This window comes from Dromaius novaehollandiae, unplaced genomic scaffold (assembly GCF_036370855.1).
Source record: "Dromaius novaehollandiae isolate bDroNov1 unplaced genomic scaffold, bDroNov1.hap1 HAP1_SCAFFOLD_31, whole genome shotgun sequence".
Taxonomy (NCBI): Eukaryota; Metazoa; Chordata; class Aves; order Casuariiformes; family Dromaiidae; genus Dromaius; species Dromaius novaehollandiae.
The window spans coordinates 3,344,711-3,358,826 of NW_026991289.1; the positions used below are offsets into that span (position 1 = coordinate 3,344,711).

The 14,116-nt window shown below is 55.9% G+C and overlaps 1 pseudogene; it reads right to left on the reverse strand.

Annotated features, from left to right (window-relative positions):
- Positions 1-8,666: 8,666 nt before the first annotated feature.
- LOC135325596 (class I histocompatibility antigen, F10 alpha chain-like) lies at positions 8,667-10,538 on the reverse strand (annotated as a pseudogene).
- Between the last annotated feature and the right edge of the window lie 3,578 nt (positions 10,539-14,116).

Sequence of the window (14,116 nt, forward strand, 5' to 3'; positions counted from 1 at the left end):
TTACCCAGACTTTAGCAAGGTGTTTGACCCTGTCTCCCCCAATACTCTTGTTTATCCTCTGTATTGGTTACATGCAGGAGGCAACACTTGTCATGCTTGTAGATGACCCCAGACTGGAAGTGGGGAGCCCAGCCATATGCTTGAGGGCTGCCATGCAGAGGGAGCTAGACAGGCAGGAGGAATGGGCTGTCAGGAACCTCAGGAAATTCAACAAGGACAAATGCCAGGTCTTGCACCTGGGAGAAACCAACACCCTGCAGTGTTACAGGCTAAGGCCTGAGGAGCGGCTCTGTGGAAAAGGACCTGAGGGTTCTGGTGGAGAGGCAAAACATGAGCCAGCAGCATTCCCTGGCAGCAAAGAAGCCAGAAGCATCGTGGGCTGTCTGAGCAGGAGCACAGCCAGGAGGTCGAGGGAAATGATGATCACCTTCTAGTCAGTATTCATTGGACCACATAGAGAACATTTCATTCAGTTTGGGATTCCCAGGAAAAGAAAGAGGCTGATAACTGGGAGCGAATTTGGCCGAGGGTCCTCGCAGTAGTTGGGGAGCTGGAGCACTTGCTCTGTGAGGAAATGGGGCTGGTTCAACTTGCAGAAGAGATGGCTTTGCAGGGATCTCATCACAGCCTTCCAATGGCTACCAGGCGGTCATCCAGAAGATGGAGCCAGACTCTTCACCAGGGTGCATGTTGGGAGGACAAGAGACAAAAAAATGGGCATAAGTTGAAAGAAGAGAAATTTGTGCAAGACATGAGGAAAAGCTTTTCCACTATGAGGATGGTCAAGCATTGGAAGTGGTTGCCCAGAGAAGCTGTGCAGCCTCCTGCCTTGGAGGTTTCCAAGACCAGACTGGATGAAGTGCAGAGCCACCTGATCTGACCCCAGAGCTGACGCTCCTCTGACAAGGAGTTTGGGCTAGAGACCTCTTAAGGTCCCTTCCGTCCTGAAAGTGTCTGTGATTCATCCCACTCTCGATTTTCGCTTGTTGATGTCAGGGAAAGGACACAGCTTCCCTATGACAGTGGAAGTAAACCTTCTGTAGCCTGGCTGCCTCCTTGTCCCCCTGAGAGCTCAGGAGGAGCTGTATCCTTGCCTGCACTCGGCATCGCGCACCCCCACCCATACACTGCCCCCAGGAAGAGCCCTGAGCAATGCATGATGGAAAGCATCACCCTACCAGGGGCTGGGTGTCAGTGCCTGGCTGCTCTGCTTGATAACACACATCCAGGTTGACTTGGCCTCAGAGCCACCTGCACATTGCCTTTGCCTACCTGCAATCAGGGCCTCCAACTTTCTGCTCTAATCAGTCCCTGGGGAGACTTTGTGGTTAATGACCCTCAGTGAGACCTGTTAACGCTCCAAGAAACTTGGAATTTTCTTCTGTATTTAACTTCTTGAGAGGTTTCTTCAGTCTCCTCTCGGCATCTGCGGTTTGCAGGCTGAGCACCAAATATAGCCGAGGGGTCATTAAAAAGCAAAAACACCTAAGGAACCATGCATCTTTCCATAATTTTCCTCATTTTGTCAATTCTTGTGTGGCTAATTGTGAAACTTTCAGGAGAGTATTGAAATTAGGCAGATTTCAATGAACACCTGAAAAAGACAGATGTCTGCTTCTGAAGCTTTCTTTATTCTCCAGTTTTCAGAATAAGCAACACTCACATTCTCCAATTCACACTGACCCACTGGGTCTCCAGATGAAGTCTGGACATGTAGGACAAGCAGTATTTTTGATAGGAGACATGTATGGACAACCTTCTCTCCCAGCTCCCCAGCCCTGCCATTTCTCTCATCAGCCACTGGGGACTTAGATCACTCTTGTTAAAATCTAACCTATTTCCACTCAAGGCTGTAGCTGAAGGTTACAGCTCCTGCACCAGTTCCCATCTGCTTTCCTTAGAGAACTAGCTGCAAGCAGACACAGAAGGATTTGTCTTAATTGCAATCAAACGAAAATAAACATTATCCAGTTTCATAAGAAATAAAATACAGTCCTCAACTTTATGTCAACTCCACGTTGCCTGTGCTGATGTCTAGAGTCTACAAGGAAATGTTCTTGACAAATAGATAGGAAAGGCTGGATAGGCACACAGTGAAGGAGTTTGTTTAAGAGACAATGAGCCTGCTGAAAGACGAGGCAAGCTTCAGACTCCCCGAAGCTCAGGGCAGCAACTGGAGAGTTGAGAGCTATCTGAATGATAAAGAGCAAGGGGAGGAGGAAAATTGGGAAACTATGGAAAGTGCATATGTCCAGATCATCTGATGAAAAGATGCCTTTAGAAATGATCAGTTTAATCAGGATGTTATGGAAGTTAGGCCTGTCGGCCACCATAACAGGGCTCGACCCTAGGTTCCCGCAGAGAAGTTCAGAGTTTCCCCAAGTGCATCTATTATCAATTGGTGATCTTTTTCATTCATTTTTTCCCATTGAGGTAATATCTCGGATGAAAGCCATTGGTTAGTTCCTAATGCTAACAGAGAAGACCTCAATGGATGTTTTAATCTGTATAAGTCACTTGTTGTTGTGCTCGGTTTATTTACGAGTACTTCAGCAGCTATACTGTTTAGGACTCCCAATCCTGTTCCTATGATACCGGTCACATCTCTCCTTATTCGTTTTGGAGAGGTGAGGGTTCGCCTATGTAACCACGCCATCCATCCCACATAGGACGTACCTAAGAATGGTGAACAGGTCGGTTTGATTGTAGAGATATTAATTTGCATTAATAGCTCTACTCGTTTGAGAGACCATGATGGATTAAATAACACTTCTTGTTGGCCTGTATTTCTAATCACATACGGTCCAATTTCAAAGATTTGTGGGGATAAGGTTTTCTTACTCTTCATGGTAACAGAGTTATTTCTATTGGTGGAAATAATTGTAGTCAGGGTAGGTATTGCTGTGCTGGGCTCAATAACGCCTATTTTAAATTTAAATGATAGTCCCACATTGTGGTGAGCCCACAGACAAACTATTAAAACAGGCTGCTCTAAGGTAAAATTGTACCAACAATCCAGGTTTTCAGTGGCACAAATTTTCCTTTCTTTTTCATTTGATTTGATTTTAGTGAGAGATTTGAGTTGCCTTCTCATGGGTGGACCCGTTGATCATTAGACACCCTATCTTTATTTCCTTTCCTGTCCCTCCCAGGAGTTGGGGAAGTTGGTTAGTATTATCCCAGCTCCATTCATTTTCTGAGTATACTTCAGTTCCGTGCATGACCAGGGTTGAGAGGTTTAAATTTTTAGTAGAATTTAATCCCATACTTCCGGTATACTTAACACAGGCCTGGGACCATGGCCACTCTAAGGTTCTTTGACCACAGGTTAGGGAAAGTAGTATTGCCAGGGTTTGAAACAGCAACATCAGCATGGCACTTCTGCCTGCCATCCTGCACGGTGCAGTAAAGGGAAAGAGATTTGTGTTAGTGAGGTGAGTCCGAACAGATTACCCTGGGGAAGTCGTGTATCCCATCGAGCTTTACGTGGTTGTTTTCACTGTTCTGCTGCAACCTCTGCTGTGCTTGCTTCTTGGACTGCCACTCGTTTCACGTGAGAGTGGTGAATCCAATTCTCTTTTCCTAGAATTTTAACAGCGTAGTAAGAACTTAACAATACAGTATAGGGTCCTTCCCATTTTGGTTCTAATTCTGTTTTTCGCGAGAATACCTTTATCAACACATTATCTCCAGGCTGTATATCATGTGCCTGAATGTCTGATGGCACCGGCTGAAACCACTGAGCCTGATTTTGCAAGGCCTTAAACCGTTCCTGTAAGGCTAGTACATATTGTGTCACTTGTTCATCTCCTTCTAATAGGCTGCTCTTAGCAGGGATAGAAGTCCCTGGTATCGCTAAATGTCTCCCAAAAAGAATTTCTGCTGGTGTTAGTCCTATGGGTTGCCGTGGAGAATTTCAAACATCCCATAGAGCTAAGTTTAATGCCTCTGGCCATTTCAGGCTAGCATGTGTGCATATTCTTGCTATTTTCTCTTTTAATGTTCTATTCATTCTTTCTACTTGTCCTGAAGATCGTGGGTGATAAGGAGTATGTAGGTTTCTTTTTATTCCTAACGATTTACATAACTGATTGATTATGCTTGCCGTAAAATGGGCACCCCTGTCTGAATCAATGGCTTCTGGGACCCCATACCTGGGTATGATTTCTTTCAGTAAGGCTTTTACCACTCCCCCTGTGTCGACCTTTCTTGTTGGGAAAGCTTCTACCCAGCCTGATAACTGATCTACTATCACTAACAAGTGTTTGTATCCATCAACAGATGGCATATCCGCGTAGTCTATTTGCAGCTTCTGGAAAGGGAAGTAAGCCCATGGTCGCCCCCCCCGAAATCTGAGCTTGGCTTGTTATTTGAAAACTTCTGGCAGGTCGGGCAGCTATTTGTTATTCTTGTAGCAGCTGCATAAATTCCTGGAGCAGCCCATACTTTCTGTACCTGTTTAGCTATTGCCTCGGCTCCCCCATGAGCTTTATCGTGAAACCACCTAGCTATCGTAGTTAAATATTTTTTTGGTAGAATTGGTTTTTCCCCAATTGTCCATATTCCATCATCATTTTGTTTTGCTTCCCACTGCTCCCATCTTTTTTTCTCTTCCACTGAGCAGTCTTTTTCATACATAGTTTTGGGGTCTATTAAGTTTGGCCACTCACTCTGGTCCATCCTTGGAACTGCCCCCATACATTCTCTCAGAGGTTGTCGAGCTGCAGCCCTCACAGCAGCGTCTGCTAAAGCATTTCCTCTGCTAATTTCTGTAGTGTCTTTAGTATGGGCTGGCCAGTGTAATACCGCAATTACTTTGGGCAGTTGAACTGCTTCCAGCAAATTATGTATTTCTTCTCCATTAGCTAATTTCTTTCCTGATGACGAAAAGAATCCTCGCTCTTTCCATAACATCCCTGTTACATGAAATACTCCAAATGCATATTTAGAATCAGTATAGATATTTACCTGCAGGTTCTTACCTATTTTTGCTGCTTGGGTCAATGCTATTAATTCTGCTCCTTGAGCACTTACAGACGGAGACAAAGGATTAACCTCAAGTACCTCAAAGACGTTAGTGACAGCATAGCCGGAGTGGCGCCTTCTGTCCAAATAATAGGATGATCCATCTGTAAACAGAACTAAGTCCGGGTTCTCCAAAGGTTCATCTTTAAGGTCCTCCCGGGGCTTGCTCGAGCTGACGACCACCTGCTCACAGGAATGATGTGGCTCTCCGTCCTCCAGTAGAGACAATAGCATTGCTGGATTCAAAATCTTGCATCTTTTTAAAGTCACATTATCTGCATGCAGTATTATCAGTTCATAGCGGTGAGCTCTCTGTGGGGATAGTGCTTGAGTCGCGTATTGTTTCATTAACAGTTCTACTTCATGTGGCACATACACAGTCAATGAATGACCCAAAAATACAGGTCATGTTTTTTCAAGAAGAGCTGCCGTAGCTGCTGTTGCTCTGATGCGTCCTGGAGTGCCTTTAGCTACCTCATCTAGTTGCGTGGAGTAATAGGCCACTGGTCTACGGTGAGGGCCTAGTTTTTGGGTGAGTACCCCACTTGCTACTCCCTGTCGTTCATGGACAAATAATTCAAATAGTTTGCTATAATCTGGTAACCCGAGAGCAGGGGCTGAAACCAACGCTTTTTTCACAGATGTAAGAGCTTTCTCCCTTTCTGGGCCCCAGACCAAAGGCTCTATCTCCTCCTTTTTTGTTGCCTGTACCAGAGGCTTAGTAAGTTCTGCTAACCCAGGAATCCACGGTCGGCAGAATCCTACAGCTCCTAAAAATCCCCTAAGCTGTTTTTTTGTTACAGGACGAGGCATATCAAGAATTGTCTTTACTCGTTCTGGATCAACTAACCTGTGTCCTTCTTTTAAGATAAAACCCAAATATTTTACCTCTCTTTGGCACAGCTGGAGTTTAGACAGAGATGCTCGATGCCCTTTTTCTGCAAGAGCGTTACATAGAGAAACAGTATCTTTCAAACATGTCTCATAATCTTTACTTGCTAATAACAAATCATCTACATATTGTATTAATACAGAATGTCCTGGAAGTTCGATATCTGAGAGGTCATTTTTGAGTATATGCGAAAAAATAGTCGGAGACCCAGTAAATCCCTGTGGCAGCCTCGTCCAAGTTAACTGTTGTCCCTTCCAAGTGAAAGCAAAGAGATCTTGTCTACCTTCAGCTATCGGTATACTAAAAAAGGCTGCGGTTAGGTCAATCACAGTAAAATAAGTTGCCCAATGAGGTATCTGTAGTAAAATGGTTGAGGGGTTGGGAACTACTGGATGTGGAGCAACTACATGTTGGTTTATAGCCCTTAAGTCTTGTACAAACTGATACTCTGAATCGACATCAGAATCTTGCCTATTCTTTTTAACTGCTGCTCCATATGGGCACCAAGGATCCTGCCTGGAAAGTACCAAGTGTGATGACATGGCTCTAGGCCTGGCAGGGCAGGTGGGGTTTTTCCTGCATGCTGCCAGTGAGGGGAATGGGCTTGAGCAGCAGTGCTTGAATCCAGCAGGTCAGCCCCTGGGTGTGCAGCTGCTGCTGGCAGTGTTAAAGAATAGCAAACTGAAACTGTCTAGAGGTAGCTGCTTAGCACAACTTCTATAAAACTTGCTTAGCATGAGGAGCTAAATTTGCTGAAGCCTTAGGCCGCACTTAGAGAAAATAATGAACTTTTACTTAGTCCAGTAAGAAAAGGGCCTCAGAGCTGGTTCCAGCTGGGAAGATAAGGGAGTTACAAGCAGTCTGCATTCCTGCATCTCACACTCCCAAAGGGAGGGTGTCTAGGCTTTGAAATAAGACCAGTGCAGGGCATTAGGACCTTGAGGGGCAAATCCTTAGTTCACTGCTAGGGCAGTGTTCATTGTTATGATTTAGAATCACCTCCTCCTCCTCCTCTGGACCTTGAGAGACAACAGTAAGACCCAGCAAGAAACGAAGGTACAACCGTCGGCAGAAACCACAACAGTAAAGATAAGGAAGAAAAAGAGCCTGCCTAGGAACAACAATGAGATCCAATGAGGAGCAGGAGACCCCAGACCAAAAAAATTGCTATTGGTCTAACTACTGCGTGAAGGGTGGGAAACTTAAGTTGAAAAAACTGTAATTGCCCAGGATTTTTTTTTGTTGGGGTCTCTCTTTGGAGGCACCCAGCTCGAGCTGTAATTACTGCACGCGTGTAACTAAAATTTAATTAATTAATTTGCTTTGATTTGGCTCTGAATTTTACTTGCGGGAACCTAGGGTCGGGCCCTGTTATGGTGGCCGACAAGCCTAATTTCCATAACAGTACAGTCAGAAAACAGCACTGTTGTCGTAACAGACACACCTAAAAACAACGTTCCTGTGCTACGAGACGCACCAAAAAAACCAGCGTTCTTGTTCAGAGGCCCACCACAGAAACAGCGTTCTTGTTTGAAGAGGCCCACCACAGAAACAGCATTCTTGTTCGAAGAGAGCCACCAGGACAAGTGCTGAAAAAATCCAGCAAATTCTCTATTTCCCAGGCAACTGGCAGATGGAAACCCTGCCTTGCACACCGATAAAACAGATGAGTTTTACCCCAGCTCAGAGCTGGGACCATGGCCGGAGCAGGCTCCGAGTGCTCCTCTTCTCTGGGGGCTTCCTGCCACCTTCACAGCTTTTTGCAGCACGTCGGAGCCAGGGAGCAGATCCAAGGCACAGTGAGACAAAAGCCTGAGCCCCCCGACCTGCCCCCGGGTGCCCACCTGCACCCCGCAGCGCCCGAGCACCCAAATGGGGCGGGTTTAGCCTCGAGCGGGGCGTCGGGTGCTGCTGCTCCTGGGCTGTGGGAGCCGAGGGGACTTGGCGGTGTCCCGGGAGCTGCAGCGAGGAGACGGCAGGCGCTCGGGCGGGCTGGGCCCCCGCTGCCCACGCTGCCGGGTCCGGCCGCGGCTCCTCGCTTACCAGGACGGAGCGCTTAAATGGCGGCCTTGCTTCCTGCAAAGACAAGAGAGGAAAAAATCAATAAAGGCAGAGGTGTGGGGGGTGGGGGGTACCCCCGCACCCCCGTGTGTGCCCTGTCCTGCAGGTCCCAGCCCCACGTCGCCGTCCCCCATGGGAGCTGCGCTGCGGGGCTAAATCCCCCCTCCCAGAGCCAGGGGAGCAGGCAGAAGCCCCCAGGAACCCAGCCGCAGCGCCCAGCCAGCCGGCAGCCCCGCAGCGGGTGCCAGCCTGGTATCGCGCTGGGCCAGGGCCCCCCGCCCCGCTCCCAGCACCAGCTCTGACCCATTCCGGAGCTGCTGGATGCCCCGTCGTGGCCTGTGAGAGAGGAGCGGCAGTGAGCCCCGGCCCCGTGCCAGTGGCACTGCAGGTCCCGCACCAGCCGCGGGCAAAGCTGGGCCAGGGCAGAGCCCGCTGGGCCGGGACCCAGCCCTGGAGCCGCCTCACAGGCGCCAGGAGCAGAGGGCAGCGCCCGGGCGCCTCAGCCTCCAGCGGCGGGACGCCAACCCTTTCCCTGCCCTGCAGCCGGGGAAAAGCTGTGGGGCACGGAAGAGGGGAGATGGGGGTAGGCGGGGGACAGGACACGCCAGCCCCGCGGCTGCCAGAAACCAGAGAGCAAATGCTGCCCCGCTGCCAGGCGCGGCCTGGGACGGAGCGGCCCCGGCACTCACCTTTGGCGATCGCGTACCCCTGCTCCTTCCTCCCTGCGGGAAGAAAGAGGCATCAGGCCACGCGGCCCCTCGCAGCCCGGCTCTGCTCTGGCCCTGGGGCGCCAGCTCGGGCCCCTTCTCCTCCCGGCCTCCCTCCCCCCGCCTCCCCAGCCCTGGCGCTTTACCCCATCTGCTCTTCTAGACCACAAAGCCGGCGATCGCTGCGATGAAAACCACCACAGCGACGACCGCCCCAAGGACAACGGGCAGCAGGGAGCTCAGTGGCTCTGGAAGAGAGCGGGGCCGGGAGCAGGGGCCGGGAGCTGCCCCCAGCGGGCACTCCACAAGCTCTGGCCGCCCGCGCTCACCCCAGGAGAAGAGGCCGGGCTCTGGCAGGCTGGCGTGCTCCACGCGGCACTGGTACTCGTGCTTCTCTGTGGGGAGGGCCTCAGTGCTGGCCCAGGCAGGGAGGTGCCATCATTGTTGGGCGTGACGCTGCCCCGCTTGGTCTCCTGGGCTTGGACGCGGCCCTTTTTCAGCCAGCTGATGCTGATGGGCCGCGGGTAGAAGCCATGAGCCTGACACGACAGGGTCACGAAGCCGTGGCTCTCCTTGGCCGACACTCTCACCGCGGGGCGCTCTGGGGAGACGGCGCGAGGGAGGGAGGTCAGGCAGCTCGCGCCCAGGCCCGGACGCACACGCCGCACCATGCCGCCAGCAGCGCCCTCAGGCGCCTGGGCCCAGCGCCGAGCCCGGGGCCCGTCCCCGTGTCCGGGGGGTCCCGCCTCGCCCTCACCTCTCCTCTCCAGCGCGGCCCTCCCGTACTCCACGTATGTCCGCAGCCCCTGCAGCCCCTCGATGCAGCTGTTCTCCAGGTAGTGCTTCCAGCGCTCAGGCTCATTCTCAGCCTCCCACTTCCTCTTCGTGATTAGCGCAGCAGCATCCGCCGTGACGAATGTCAGCGTGTCCTTGTCAAAGGCGATGAAGTCCTTCCCGTCGTAGCCAAGCTGCATAAACCCCCGGGTCCCGCCATCCTCCAGGAGGTCACAGCCGTACGTGCGCTGCACTGTGTGATACCCTGAGACACAAGCAGGGAGACGGGGGCTCAGGGGCACCAGAGGGGCTCAGACCCGGCACCCAGCGCAGGGCCGGGGGCACCCCAGTCCCGCAGCCCCCAGCGCTGATGGCGAGCGGCTGCCGCCGGGAGCCCCAGCCCGGCCCCTGGAGCCCCGGCCCGTGCTCACCCCCGCTCTGGTTGTAGCACTTCTGCAGTGTGTCCAGGTACACACGGAAAGTCTCCTGACAGTCCTGATTGATCCGGGTCTCCTCGTCCCAGTGGTCCTGACCCTCCTGCTCCATCCAGGCCGTGCCCGGCACTGCTCTCTGCATCTCGCTGTCGTAGCGATCGATGAGCTCTCCGTCCACGTAGCCCACAGAGATGAAGGCGGGCAGCCCCGGGCTGGGCTCCGTCACGGCGGTGTGGAAGTAGCGCAGGGAGTGGGGGCCTGCGGGGACACGGGGTGCAGTGAGGGGCTGGGGGGGCACATTGGGGGGCATCCGGGGGATCAAGATGTCCCGGGGGGACAAGACGGGCGGGTCGGCGGGGCAGCATGTCCCAGGGTTCAGGTCGGGGGGCAGCACATCCTGGGGGGGCAGGTTGGGGGGCTCCGGGGGGCAGCACATCCCGGGAGGGTCAAGGGGGGCAGCACGTCCCGGGGGGCAGGTCGGGGGGGCAGCACATCCCAGGGGCCTTTGCAGGCCGGTCCGTGGGGCCGCTGACGGGGAGCCCGGCGGCGGGCGGGGGCAGAGGGGGGCTGGGGTCCCCGCCCCCCAGCAGCAGCAGCAGCAGCAGCAGCGCCAGCAGCAGCCCCGGCCCCATCACCCGCCCCGCTACCGCCTCCTCGCTGCCATCACCTTCGCCCTCATGCAGCGCCGAAGCCCACGGCGGCCACGCCCCCGCGCTGCCATTGGCTCTGCTGCTGCGCACCGCCATTGGCTGCGCTCTGTCCCACCCGCCAATAGCGGCTTGCGTCGACCCAGGCGTTACCAGGCGCTGGGCAGATCCCGGCGCGGCAGGTTGGGAGAAGCGACAGCGAGGGCGCGTGCGGAGGGCGCTGCGCAGGGCCGAGCTGCGGCTCCCGGCCCGCCTTGTCGTGCAGCCATTGGCCCTGCTGGCGGCCGCCCGCCAATGGCGCGGCGCGGCAGTGGTGACGCCACCGGGCGCCGGGCAGATCTCCGCGGAGCGGGTGATGGGCGGGAGCGCGGAGGCAATGCAGGAGGACGAGGACGATGTGGGGACGGAGACGATGTGGGGACGGGGACACTGGGGGGACGGGGATGATGTGGGGATGGGGATGATGTGGAGATGGGGACGATGTGGGGATGGGACGCCATGGGGACGGAGACGATGTGGGGATGGGATGCCATGGGGATGGGGACGATGTGGGGATGGGGATGATGTGGGGTTGGGGACGATGTGTGGACGGGGACACCATTGGGATGGGATGGAGTTGGCTCTGTCACAGGGGCAGGGGGACGTGGTGGGGACAGGGACACCGTGGGGATGGGGACGCTGTGGGGCTGGAGATGGAGTTGGCTCTGTCACAGGGGCAGGGGGACGTGGTGGGGATAGGGACACCGTGGGGACGGGGATGCTGTGGGGCTGGAGATGGAGTTGGCTCTGTCGCAGGGGCAGGGGGACGGGGACACCACGGGGATGGGGATGTGGTGAGGACGAGGACAGCAGGCAAATGGGGATGCTGTGGGGATGGGGACACCATGGGGACCGGGATGCTGTGGGGACGCTGATGGAGTTGGCTCTGTCACAGGGACGGGGGGACACGGTGGGGACAGGGGTCAGCTCCGGGGATGGAGTTTGGCTCGGCCAAGGGACGGGGACCCGGCGGTGGAGATGGCGACCCGAGGATGCAGGGACGGGGGCAGGGATAGGGACAGGAGACCACGGGGACATGGCAATGGGGACACGGGGCCAGCAGTGGGAGCTCAGGGAGTGGCGCCCATCGAAGGCCGAGTGCTGGTAGGTGGCCCCCGGCCCACTCCCTGCACCCGTAGGTCTACTGGAAGATGTGGAAACCTGCCCAAGGTGGCACCCATGGGTGAGGAGCTGTCCGGGGACCCAGGCGTCCAGCCCCATTGCACCCCTGGAGCCATGCATCCAGTCCCATCAGCACCCACACCCATCCATGGACCCAGGTGTCCAGCCCCATTGCACCCGTGTTGTCACCCATGGGCCCAGGTGGCCACCCCATCAGCACCTGCAACCACCCATGGACCCAGGTGTCCACCCCCATTGCACCCGTGTTGTCACCCATGGGCCCAGGTGGCCACCCCATCAGCACCCACCACCACCCATGGACCCAGGTGGCCACCCCCATTGCACCCCTGGACTCAGGCATGAGGTCACATCAACACCCACCACCACCCATGGACGCAGGCGTGAGGTCACATCAACACCCACCACCACCCACGTCCCCAGGCCCCTGCCCCATTGCACCCACCTCCCCAGGCCCCCGCCCCATTGCACCCATATCCCCAGCCCTCTGCCCCATTGCACCCACATCCCCAGGCCCCCACCCCATTGCACCCATATCCCCAGCCCCCTGCCCCATTGCACCATATCCCCAGCCCCCTGCCACACGCAGATGGGGCCACACTGCAGCAAGCCCAGCGCAGGCCCCCAAGCTGCCTGGCAGCTGCAGCACAGCACACAGGAGCAGAGGCCAAGGGTGCTGGCTTGGTGCAGCCGGCGGAAGAGAAGGCGTAGGGGGATCTCACTGCTGCCTGCAAGAGCCTAACGGGAGCGTGCAGAGAGCATGGAGCCAGAGATGTCCTGAGGGGCCTGGGGACAGGACAAGGGCAACGGCATGGCTTGCAGCAGGGAAAATTCCCCTCAGAGACTGCAAATGGCCTTGGAAGGCGAATGGTGGTGCAACACTGGAGCAGGGTGCCAGAGCTGTGCGGGAATCCATCGCCAGAGACGGTCAGAGCTCGACCCTGACAGGCCCTGCAAAACCTCCTCTGCTTGCCTCCACTTGCAGCAGGAGGTTGCAGCAGACACCTCCGGAAGACCCTTCCCACCCCAGCTGCTCTCTCACTCTGCGACTGCTTGTAGGGCTTTCTCTGCAGCCCTGACTGCCTTCCTTGGCAGCGCCTGCACTAGTCTTTCTCCTGACAGTTCCCTGACACCAAGTAACACGGCGGGAACAGCTGCCAAGGGTTTATTTGGAGCAGCACATGGGCTGTGGGACACGACGCGGTAGCATTGCTGTAGCAGCCAGGAGAGAGCCTCCGTCGCTCTGCCTCTTTGCTCTGCGCCATGCCCCATCTCGGGCGACCTGTCTGGCAGCTGCATCCTCGCGCTGTTCCTCTCACCGCCCTGAGACACAGCGGCAGCTAAAAGCTCTGCGCAGAGCCCGAAGCGCTGCCCTGAGCCGCGACGGCCATCGCCTGGAAGGCGCAGCATGCGGGAGGGCGGTGATGCCTGTGGAGGAAGGAGAGCCGTGGGCGAGGGGCTGGGCAGGCGCAGGGCAAGCACCCGCCTGTCCCTGGCACCAAGGGCTTTCCCGAGGGCTCACGGCCTCGGCATGGCCAGCCCCTGGGTGCTTCCTGCTGCCAGCCTCAGTGCCGCTCGCTGTGCCGTCCCCAGAGCGGCTCTCGACTTGGGTACCTACCTGAGTCCACCTCTGGCGTGGGCCTGAGGGAAGACGACGACTTGTGCTCCTCTTGGGGCTCCCAGGCAACCTGCATGGGGAGAGCAGCAACACACCCCTGTGTGGTATCAGCTGGCCATGCTCAGCATCCTGGTGCCCTGGGATATGTGAGGGGGGAAAGGGTCTGGGGTGGGGGGATGCTGTGAGTGGCCACGAGCCCCAAGGGGAGGCACATGCAGCTGGCTGGGCAGTGGCACAAGGCTTGTCTTGGGGCCGTAGCAGCAGGGCTGGGCCGGGGGCCACGACGGGCAGCGGGGGATGGAGGTGGCCGGGTGCGGGGCACAAGGGGGCTGGCTCGCTGGCTGTGGGAGGCGGCTGCTGCTGGGGCTGCCCCTGCCCTCCTCGCTCAGCATCCATGCCCCAGGGCTGGGTGCTGTGCAGGCCGGGGAGGGCACGTCAGCCCTGGGCCTCTGGCACTTGGAAACGCAGAGCACCAGGCATCTTCCCCAGGGCAGAGAGTGCAGAGGGCAAAGGGCTGGGGGGACAGCTTCTCACCACGGCCGCGGGGGACCCATGCGATGGGGCAGCTCTTCTCACCCACCCTGCACACCCCAGACACTGCTCACACCGCACCTCCCTTGGGTGGTGGGTGCCGATGCCATGCTCCTTGCTCACCTGGTGAGGAAGGCCTGCGGCCAGGGCAGAGCCTTCTGCTGCGCTTTCTTCGGGGAACGGTGGTTGGAGAGGCAGGCTGTTGCTCTCCCCACAAGGGCCTCCGCACAAGTGGGAGGCCTCTGGCG